The sequence below is a fragment of the Prionailurus viverrinus genome, chromosome A3 (genome assembly GCF_022837055.1).
Source record: "Prionailurus viverrinus isolate Anna chromosome A3, UM_Priviv_1.0, whole genome shotgun sequence".
Lineage (NCBI taxonomy): Eukaryota > Metazoa > Chordata > Mammalia > Carnivora > Felidae > Prionailurus > Prionailurus viverrinus.
Genome location: NC_062563.1, coordinates 108,364,157 through 108,376,454, shown reverse-complemented (window position 1 = coordinate 108,376,454; position 12,298 = coordinate 108,364,157).

The window sequence follows — 12,298 nt, the reverse complement described above, 5'->3', positions numbered from 1 at the left end:
TGCAGGCTCTGAGCCATCAGCACAGAGCCTGACGTGGGTTTCGAACTCACGAACCATGAAATCATGACCTGAGCTAAAGTCGGACACTTAACCGACTGAGCCACCCAGGCGCCCTCATGGGGTTATGACTGTTAAAGGAAATCAGAAACAGCACTGGGCATCCTGCTGCCCATATGATTTGATCCAGAAGAAATGGCAGATAATGTTATTCCTATGTATTGCTCTAAACATTTGAATTCCAGAAAACAACAATCCTTCTGACTTTGATAAGATTCTCTGGCATTGTTCTTCAGTGTCCCACTCCTTCCCGACTTCCTTCCCTTTGCTTTATTTTGCTGAGCACAATTTTCTTTTAAAGCACTGGTGGTTGCTATTACCAGAGACCTGTTGTTCAGTCTCCCAAATAGTTTGGAGTCCCTGACAAAGATTGAGGGCTCTGGCCTTAGCTGTTTCAGGAGGCAGTGGTGTGCATCTGAATAAACTTGGCTTAATCATGGCAAGTCCTGGTTGGCACAGTTTATCAGTGACATAACATCAAATAAATAAATGGCTCCTGGAAAACAGCTCATTCTAAAACCAGCTGTTTTTATTGCTGAGCTCTGATTTCACTGTGATTAATGAGAATGTGTTCCCTCATCCTTGGAGATCAGAAGAACAGCTTCTCAAACCACTCCCCATTCCCCCCAGCCCCCCCACCCCCCAGCACTATCTTGCCATTAATCTATAGGACTCAAGATGGTTGCATTTCATGAATACTCCTTGGCTTGGGGAACTGGCCTTGCATGAGTAAATAGGATGGTGGTAATCTTTGTGTTATTCTAAGACTCAGTCTCCTGCTAAGAGAAATGTAGCTTCGGAATAGCACTAGTAATAATCACCACCACCCCCGCCCGCCCCCCCCCCCCCTTTGTCTCATATACTTTAGCTCTCTGCAGTGCCCTTGAAGGATTCCCTGGCACTGAAGAAGGGAGACATTTCTCTCAAGTATTCTAATTTTGCTGCATAACTGGGGTCTGACCTCCATATTCTTTGGATTTTTGCCTTTGAATGTTCCTCTGGGCTTATCCTGTTGTGTTGTTTTTTTGTTATGACTTCCTTTATGACTTAAATAATATATTCTCAAATAGGCTTGAAACAATACAGAAGCCTAGAGGAAAAAAATATAGAAGTCCCTCTTCTTTCTCATTTTTATTTCTTAGTCCAGAGGTAGCCACTGTCAATAGTTAACGTTCATCTTCCAGACCTTCATTAATACATTGACATACATGCATGTATTCATGCTTGTCCTGTATATTTGTTTTGCAGGATTGTGATCCTTCTAAATGTGGTATTCTACGATATAGTCAATAATTCTTAGATTTTAAAAAAATGAAGTCTTTCAGGCACTAGAAAAGAGACCATAATATAAATCTCCACACACCCATAACCTAAGTTTTGTGAAATGGTTACATATTGCTGTATTTGGTTTGTGGGTTGTAGTGAAGTTATATATTAGATGTATTGATGTTTCCTTTATACCTTTCCTTTGTCCCTTTCTCCCTTCAGAAGTAATCTGTTTTGAATTTAGTGCTTATTCAACCCCAATGCATGTTTTTATACTTCTACTAAATGTTTTCATAAAAATGTTGTTATATTTTGAATACAGTTAAAATTCTATAAACGAACTATATATACCTATATATAACTCTATTCACTCTCCTATTCACATGGCTAAGTAGAATTCCAGTTGCTTTATATACTTCATGGTGTTCTATTGTGTGAACAATACCCCAAGTTATTCAGTTATTCTCCCATTTGGGTATGTGGATAGTGTCTCCAGTACTTGCTTTAACAAACAAAATTGTAACAATTATTATTGGGAGTCTTCCTGTTGTGCAAGACTTGAGAGAGTTTTTCTAGAGCACTGACCCATGAGTGGAATTGTTGGACTGTAGCTTCTGTGCTATTCAGCTTTAACAAGTATTGCCAGATTTTGGGGGGTGGGGTGAGGGGAGATGTAATTTTAAAAATTATTTTTTCCCATATATTTCACAATACTTAGTATTGTCAGACACTTTAATTTTTGCTCATGACTTTTTTTGTTGTTGTTTTAACTTGCATTTCCCTAGTTGCTAGTGAGGTTAAGAGTATTTTTTGTTTCTTGGATGCTCAGATTTCTACTTCAGTGAATTGCCTTTTTATATCTTTGCTAATTTCTTATTTTCATAATAGCACCTAACACAAAACACTAAACATTGGACAAAATTTATAGGGCTTTATTTATATATATATATATGTGTGTGTGTGTGTGTGTGTGTGTGTATGTATATATGAATTCATTTAACCTTAGAGTCATGTGAAAGGGCCTCACCCAAATTCACATCAGTGGTAAGTGGCAAAACAAGGATTCAAACTCATGAAATCTGGTTTGAGTTTGTGTGCTTAACCATTATGCCAAGGTATCTGGGTAGATAGCCTTGTTTTTATTCATATTCTTTCTTTGTATATTTCATGGCTATGTTTCATGGGCCTTTTCCCTATGAGTTTCAGGATTATATGCTTATCTTCCAAGCGTGTAATAGACCATATTCTTCCAAATCTGTTGGAATTATTTTTAATAACATGGAAAGTATAGTTTGGGAAGACTTAATGCTTTCACACCATCATTTCTTCCCACGGCTGTGTTCTCTTTCCTTTATTGACTTTTCTCTCAAGTGATTTTAATGGTTTTTAAAATCTTGTTCATGAAGGGATGGCATCTCTCCATTCTCTATCCTCAAATTTATTCTTGAAAAATGTATTGTTTTTGAATGCTGCTGTACATAGTAGCTTTTTATAAAACTTTAAAAATCTCTATGTAAGAACATAATTAGATTGTATATTCAGTTTTTATCCAGGAAATCCCCTATCTTCCTCGTTAGTTTTACTAGTTTGAATATGAATCTTTTGGATTTTCTAAAATCTACAGTTATAATTTCAGTGAAGGAAAGTTTTTTTCCTTTCCAAATCTTACACCTTTATGGTCTGTTATGACCCATGTCTGATACCACAATCCAGACTTTATTGGCCTCTTAAAGAGGGAGAATTTCCTTTTTTTTCCCCTCCCTGTTCATATTGTCAGGAATACTTTGCATAATCTAATATCCTCTATCCCTTGAATATTTGGTTGAACTTTGTTATAAAATCACTGGGGGCTTTTCCCCCCCCCCCCCAGTAGATAGATTTTTAATTACTGTTTCATAAACAGTTTTAGGTTTATTCTTGTTCTATTTTGATTTTATTTTAATAACACGTTCTTTAGGAAGCTATCCATGTGTTTGGTGTTAACACAAAATTCAAATTTTACTTTAAAACTCTTAACATCTTAAACCTGTTGAAAAATACATAAAATAATATAACAGTTCTATAACACCCATCAAGTTAAATAGGTTCAGATCTCTCAGAGAAAGGAAGATGGGGTGGGGGGAGGGCAGGAGGAAGGAAATCAGGAAAGGAGAAAATAGTACAGATCTAGCTAAAGATAATCCTCTACATTCCATTTCAGTGCTCTTCTCTCCTGAGATACTCATCAACCTGAAGCAACTGCACATCACATTTCTGTGTTTTTATACCTTCACTATGTATGTTGCGCACCTTTAAATACATACTGTTGTTTGGTGTGGTCAGCCAGACTTATATATGTGAGGGCTAGAGGAAGAATAGTGTTCAGAGATTATCTGGGAACCAAATTCATCCCTTTTAAAAACCAGTGTTATTTTTTTTTAATCCCCTATGAATGTATCCTTAACACTACACTGTTCTGCTTTCCTTGTAATTGGGCTTTAGTATTCTGTGTCCGTAGTCTCCTACAACTTGTTCTATCCACTCAATGCGTATTTCTAAGGGCCATGTATGCTTTCCGCATTGTTGCATTGATTTCCCATTACTAAATATTTTTTTGTGCACATGCCACAGTGTATTTATCCACTCACCTATTAATGAATATTTTTTCCCAGATTTTTGCTATGGGCAATGCTGTGGCTGCCCTTTCTTCCTTTAATTTATTCAAAGAAAAAAGTATTGAATACTAATATGCCAGGTACTATTAAAAAAACTGGGGATGTAACAGTGTAGAGGGCAAACTAACAAAACAAGTAAAATGGATAGTCTGTTACGTGGTAATGAATACTAACGTTAAAAAAATAAACAGCAGAGAAAGGAAGCCTTGGACGCAGAGGAATTATCATTTTGGGAAAGATGCCAAGAAAGTCCACATTGAGGAGGTACTTGGTGAAGGACCCAGATGAGTGACAGAGTGAGCTATGTGTGTATCCAGGGAAAGGGAATTCCAAGCAGAGGAAGCAACAAGTTCAGAGGTCCTAAGGCAGGAGCATGCCTGGGGCACTCACGAGCCTGCCCAGAAGCCAGAGAGGCTGTAACAGGGTTGGGAAGGGAGGGTGACCCAGAGGTAAGGTCGAAGGAGTGTAGGGGGCGGTGATTAGAGAGTGGGGAGAGGGTTCAGGTCGTGCAGGACCTAATAAGATATACAAGAATGTTTGGCTTTTGTGGCGAATGAGCCAGCAAATCCTTTTCCTTCCATTTCTAACAGGATCCCTTTGGCTACTGTATTGAGAAAATCTGTAGGGGCTAGAATATAGGCAGAGAGGCCAGTCCAGGAATCCAAGTATGATATGGTGGCTCAGCCAAGGTATATACTTGATCTCCCTTATTCCTCAGAACAACTTTTTAAGGTAAATATATTCTGCCTATTTCCCAGTGAGAAATCAAAGTTTGGAGGAAGTCGGTCAGCTCTGTGTCTAACTCTGTCCTACAGGCTCTTCATGGCAGAACAGAACTTGAACCTGTGTCTGACTTAAACTGCTTTGCCATATTGACAGAAATCATTCACAATTAGAGCAAAACCGTGTTGCCTAATTTAAAACCCAAAATCTTGACAAGGGATCTTGCAATGGACTAGATAACTGGAACCTGGCATCTGGCAGGAAGTGTCAGCTGTGGTGTTTCTGGTCTCAGGTTATTCATGTTACATAAGGAAGAGGCATCATTGAAAGGAAAAGGTGGCCTCCACGTGGGAAAGAGGCTATCAGAATTGTCAGCTGGAATGGTCTGCAGGCACAGCCCTCAGAGATGACATAGCAATGGCAGGACTACAGTTAGATTCGTTGAGGAAGGCTGTTCTTTTCTACTGACTGCTCTCAAACTTTCAGGAACGAACGGTGACAACTTGTTGCCCTCTAGGTTCAATATTGGCATAATGTGTAATCAATAGATTATAAACGAGGTTTTGTGTTCTAGAATTTCAAAGGCTTCTGTGGTCTTGGAGCCACTGCTAACGGTAGAGCAGGCAGTGCGGCCTTCCGCCGTGGAGTTCACATGGTGTCCTCAGGCTTCAAGCAGGAAAGAAGCTCACAATTAGCGTACTGCCTTTATTTTATAGAAGGAAGAAACGGAGACAAAGGGAGCCTGTTTAAAGGTATTCGTTGATCCAGAACTGAGCAAAGCTGTTCCGTGAGGGGCTCCAGTGTATTTCAAGGAAAACACTTTTAGGTATTAGACCTGTCTCTCCTGTCTGGCTGTGTGACCTTGGGAAAGTTAGTTAACCTTCCTAAGCCTCAGTTTCTCCATTAGTAAAAGCCGGACAATAACTATCTTGTGGAGTAGTTGGGAGAATTATAGACGTGTCAAAGCTCTCAGGTGCTGTCTGGCACTGGGTAAGCTCTAGGTCTAATTGGTATTTTTTGAGTTAAAACCATGTTTTCAAGCCTACTTTGTAAATGACTTCCAAGTCTAAGTCCAAGCCAAATTTTAAGCCTCCTCTACACTGACAAATCAGCTTTGACCCATTTATACTTCTGTCTGATACATACTTGAAATATGTAATAGTGAATGATGTGTTTTATGAAGGGCCTAGGGTTCCAAGCAAAAAGGAAAAAAGGGGCTAGCATTGAGTATATGTTTCAAAATTGAGGTATAACTGACACAGAATTTTATTTGTAGGTGCACAACATAGTGATTTACCATGAAATGATCACAGTCTAGTTGTCTGTCACCCTACAAAGTTAATACAATATTGACTGTATTCCACAAGCTGTACATAACATCTTCATGACTTATTTTATAGCTGGAAGTTTGTAACAACTTAATCCCCTTCACCCATTTTGCACCCCACAACTCCCCTTCTCTCCCCTCTGGCTATCACCAATCTTCTGTCTATGTCTGAGTCTGGGTTTCATTTTTTCTTTAGATAAGTAAGATCATACGGTATTTGTTGTCTTTGAACTTGTTTCACTTAGCGCAATACCCTCAAGGTCTATCTCATGTCACAAATAGCAAGATTGCACTCCCTCTTTTTTTTTTTTATGGCTGATTAGTATTCTGTGTGTGAGAGGGAGGGAGAGAGTGCACGCATATCTTGTCTATTGTAAATAATGCTGTAACAAACATAGGGGTGCATATCCCTTTGAATTAGTTTTTGTTTGGTTATATATACTCAGTAGAATTACTGGATCATATGATAACTCTTCTTAATCTTTTGAGCAACTTCCATACTGTTGTCATAGTGGCTGCACCAAATTACATTCCAATCAACAGGGCACACCCATTCCATTTTTTCTACTTTAGAGCATCTCCGTGAAGGAAATAGTTTCTTTATGGAACAAAAAGTCATTATGTAACTTCCCATTTTTAAGGGCCTGAGGGTCTCACATGTGCACCCAGCCAGGGATCTTTTGCCATGGGGCCACAAGTGTTTGAAGTGTCTTATTCTTTCTAAACACATTTCTGGTATGCTGTAGGGCATTTGATTGCAGTGAGGTAGACTAGATGAATATTTTTGGGGTGCTGGAATGAGAAGTTACCGGATTCACAAGTTTGAAGTACACTTACCAAGGCTTCACAATAAAAATGACTCTTTATTGTTCTAACTTCTGCCTTTAGAACTACTGTTCACCAGAAACACTAAAACCTAAGCATGATAGTGGGGGATGAACTTGATCTGTTGAGAGAACACCGTGTTGTTGGAGCAAGACTGAAGAGTACTTAGGGAAAACATTTTGTCTTTTCTGCTTAAACTGATGAGTGAAGTCAGCTCAGCTAAAGCCTTACTAGATACTTCTTGATGGGGATGTTATGAATTAAGGGCAAGAGATAGCTTTCGGGATTCAACTTTCCCAGAGTTCCTGCAGCTCTTACATACATTAAGCCCCCGAGAAATACGCGATGAGCCAAGAGGTTAATCTATTGATTTACAGTGGGGCAAATGCCTTTCTCATGATTGGACTAATGTGTTCGGTATCCAGAATGTCTTCTTGATGTGGTATTTGGCGCCCAAAATTGATCATAAAGTTGCTTCCAAATCATGGAGTCAGAGCAAAAGCAAGAAAGTTGTCCTGAAATAGATGCTATCCAGATTTTAGAGCAGTGTGATGAATGATGAACCACGCCTCTTCTATAATAGATAAGGCATTGATCTTAACTAGAAAGGATCTACCAACGAATACTCGGGAAATCTCTGTGCAGACCACTCAACTGCTTTAACACAATATTCCTCAGATTTTACAACAAAAGATTCCTTTGTAACTTTAATCAATTGCTGGAAGGCTATACTGATATGGAGTGTATCCCTATTCTTGAGCAGTTTGGTTGCAAACCACCTCAGTCATGTGTTGAATCTTCAGTTTCCTTCTCCAGGGATCACTTTATCTTTAAATTCTAGGAACCAGTATTTACTGTAGACTCCTACACTGTTTGACCCTACATTTGGATATCATCCTGCTGTTCATGGGGCTCATGCTACACACTTGGAGATGTAAACACCAAAAGTGGTAGAAAGTAGAAGGGGGGTAGTTGAGGACACGAGGACTACTGTGCCATGCAAGCTTCAAAAGTTGATGAGCTCTCAAATGAGTTATACAAAGTAAAGCAATATGTATCTTTCGATCTTTTTAAAAAATTTTAAATTCCACTAAAGCTAACATACAGTGTTACATTTGGCCTCAAGTGTGTAATACAGCGATTCAACAATTCCATATATCACTCGGTGCTCATCATGACAAGTGCATGCCTCCACCCCCATTGCCTATTTTACCCATCCCCACAGTCCCCTCTCCTTTGGTAACCGTCAGTTTGTTCTCTATAGTTAAGAGTCTGTTTCTTAGCTTGTCTTTTTCCTCTTTGTTCATTTTTTTCTAACGTTTCCTAAATTCCACACCTGAGTTAAATCATATGGTATTTGTCTTTCTGACTTATTTTGCATAGTATATTCTTTAGCTCCATCCATGTCATTGCAAAAGACATTTTCTTTTTTATGGCTGGATAATATGCTGTGGACACTTGGGCTCCTGCCATAATTTGGCATTTGTGAATAATGCTGCTCTAACCATAAGGGTGGATGTATTTTTTGGTAAGTACCCAGTAGTGTGATCACTGGATGGTAAGATAGTTCCATTTTTAACTTTTCGAGGAGTCTCCATACTGTTATTCATAGTGGATGCACCAGTTTGCTTTCCCACCAACAGTGCAAAAAGGGTTCCTTTCTCTTCACATATTTGCCAACACTTGTTTCTTTTTTTGATTTTTAGCTATTCTGACAAGTGTCAGATTGATCTCATTGTGGTTCTTGGATTTGCATTTCCATGATAACTGATGTTGATTATCTTTTCACGTGTTGGCCATTTGGATGTCGTCTTTGGAGAAATGTCTGTTCTGCCCATTTTTTAATTGGGTAATTTGTTTTTTGGGTGTTGTATAGGTTCTTTTTATATTTTGGATACTAACTATTGGATATGTCATTTGAAAATATCTTCTATGCAGTAGGTTGCCTTTTAGTTTTGTTGATTGTTTTCTTCACTGTGCAGAAGCTTTATTTTTGCTTTTGTTTCCCTTGCCTCAGGAGACCTATCTGGAAAAATGTTGCTATGACTGATGTCAGAGAAATTATTGGATTCTTAACAAGGATTTTTATGGTTTCATGTCTCACATTTAGGTCTTTCATTTTGAGTTTACTTTTTGTATATGGTGAAAGTGGTCCCATTCCATTCTTTGGTATGTAGCTGTCCAGTTTTCCTGATACCATATGACCATCTTTGTCCACTTTCACTTTTATTCAAAATAGTACTAAAAGTCCTAGCCACAGCAATTAGACAACAAAAAGAAAAGGCATCCAAATTGGTAAAGGGTGAAAGTTTTACTTCTTCCTTGAACATGGCATGATAATACAGAAAACCCCAAATACTACACACACACGCATGTGCGCGCACACACATACACTGATGAATGAATTCTGTAAAGTTGAAGGATACAAAATCAATGTGCAGACATCTGTTTCTATACACTAATAATGAAGTAGAGAATTAATCACATCTATACACACTTACATATATGTATATGACTTTTTTCATTTATGTACACATTTTTAAATACTACTTCACTAAAACGTACTTCATCAAAATTAAACTCTGTTCTTTAAAAGGCACCGTTAGGACAAACTACAGAATTGAATAAAATATTCACAGTGAATATTTCTTCTGTCAAAAATATATAAAGGCCTCTTAAATTTAATGAAACAAATGACCCAAATAATGAGAAAATGGTTTGAACAGGATACTCCACTAATGAAGATATACAAAGGATCGATAACATTTAAAAATGTTCAACATCCTTAGCCATCAGAGAAACCTATATTAAAACAAGATAGAACAATACACCCACTAAAAGGGTTAAAAATTACTTTTTTAAAGTTTATTCATTTGAGAGAGGGAGAGAGCGAATCTCCACCAGGCTCTATACTGTCAGCGCAGAGCCCGACATGGGGCTCGATCCCACATATTGTGAGATCGTGGTCTGAGCCAGTATCAACAGTTGGATGCTTAACTTACTGAGCCACCCAGGATCCCCTGGTTAAAAATTTAAAACCAAACTGTGGAGAAGATGTTAATCAAATGGAATTTTCCTATATTGCCGGTGGGAATGTAAAATGGAACATCAATTTTTCAGCACTGTATAAACTAAAACATCTATGTGGTAAAGTAAATACTTTTAGGTATTTTCCAGAGAGAATGAAAGCATATGTTCAAAGACCTGTATACAACTGTTCAGAGCTACTTAAAAAAAAAAAACACTCAAATGCCAACCAACAGTTGAATGGATTTAGAGAATCCTGGCATATCCTGGCATTACCACTCAAAAAAAAACAAATGATACATGTATTAACGTGGATGAGTCACAAAATACGTTAGGTGAAATGAGCTAGATCTAAAAGATATTCTGTATGATTACGTTCAAATGAAGTTGTGGAATAGGCAAAACTATAGTGACAGAAATCTATTGTGGCATATCACTGGTTGCCTAGGGCAGAGGTTGATGGGGCATAAATCCATTGTAAAGGGACACCAGGAGAATTGAGGGATGGAGATGATCTAGATCTTGACTATGTTGATTTGTCACAATTCAATGGGCTTGACTCTTAAAATACACATACTGTGTGTAAATTAGTTTTCAATAAAGTTGTTTAAAAAAACTAAAATCACATCTAGGGTTGCACAAAAATATGTAGGAATAAACCTAATCAAAGAGGTGAAAAACCTGTTCTCTGAAAACTATAAAACAGTGCTGAAAGAAATTGAAGATGAAACAACTGGAAAACATTCCATGCTAATGGTTTGGAAGAAAAAATACTGTTAAAAGGTCCATACTACACATAGCAATCTACAGATTTAATGAAATCTGTTAAAATACCAGCATCGTTTTCACCGAACTACAACAATCAATCATAAAATTGACATGGAACCACAAAAGACCCTGAATAGTCAAAGCAATTTTGAAAAAGCAAAGCAAAGCTGGAGATATCACAATTCCACACTTCAAGTCTGTAGTAATCACAGGAGTTTGGTACTGGCACAAAAATAGACACAAAGATCAGTAGGACGTAACAGAAAACCCAGAAATTAAACCCATGATTATATGGTCAGTCTTCAACAAAGCAGGAAAGAGTGTCTCTGAATCTTTTTAATGGATAAAACCCAGTTGAGATGGGTATTCACCACTGTTTCATCCCAAATAAGGTAGTGACCTTATTTGGGGGAGCAAAACCGTTTTTGTTAGTGTGTCATGTTTTAGAACAAAGTAGTTTGTTTCTTTGCAAGATATTTTATGCAAAACACTGACATTAGGATTACCTACTTAATAGCTGCTTCACTGACGCCACGTAGGCATCATTCCAGGATGATCTGTCAGGTTGTCTGCATCACCCAGTATCACAGTGTGAATCCACTTTTCACAATAAAGACTAGAGATGCCAATAAAGATGCAGTGGAGGCAGGTTTCTGGTCTATATGTGAGGAGAACTCCTCTACCTCTCCAGGTGATTATGGAGTAATTCTTTGGCTGATTTCAGCAACACTTGGCAATAGGTGGGGTATCAGCTGTTTAAGCAGGTCTCTACCACTTGATGAACGTCACCTTTCTTTTCCCAGGATTAATGTTGTCATTCTGTTCCTTCCCTCTCCTTATTTGTCTTCAATCTTGGGTTGTGGATTAAGAAGGTGAGGGGAGATCCTAAACTCTTTGGTACTTCATAGTACTCGAGGGTCTTGCTCCCAGTTTATCAGAGTCAGTAACAGACAGGTTGGGTACTTTAGGGGCAGTATGGACATGGGGCAGCCATAGCGTTGGAAGACTATCAATCCCTGTTTCTGCCCAGCTCAAATGCTAAATTGTAAAGCGTTGTAAACCTTTGTTGCCTTTAATTTTGGATACTAAGTGAATTTTCTTGGGGTGTGGCCAAATCTGCCTGAAGAAAGTTTTATTAAAGAATAATTCAATAAAAGATTGGTGGCTGCTCAGTTCTGCAAAAGGGCCAATGATGAGTATTTAAAGTTAGTAACTAAGTAGCTCAGAGACCAGAATAGCAGGACTTTTGAGTTCACTTCCTTGTTTTTATTCTTTTGAGCATTTTTTCTTTCACAAAAATCAAAAGGAATTTTCTTTAATATTTTGTAGACCAAACTGAAAACAAGTGAGCATTGTTTTCTCATTGAATCCTGTCCTGTGTAGGCACTTGAGGAATGTGTATTGACCAAGATTATTGGAAAGCTGTTAGGTAAGGATACATGCTACATCTTTTACCCTTTGGCTGAAGCCACTCACCTCCTAGGAATGTATTTTATCACCTGGCACCAATGTTTTCGCCCCAGAAATGATGGTTTTATGTAAAATATGGCTAAGTAGCAGCTCTTTGTAACAGTCCACACTAAGAAGTAGCTTTATTGTGGCTCCTCCTAGAAGCATCCAGAAGTAAGTTATATGCTGGGACTGCAGAAAA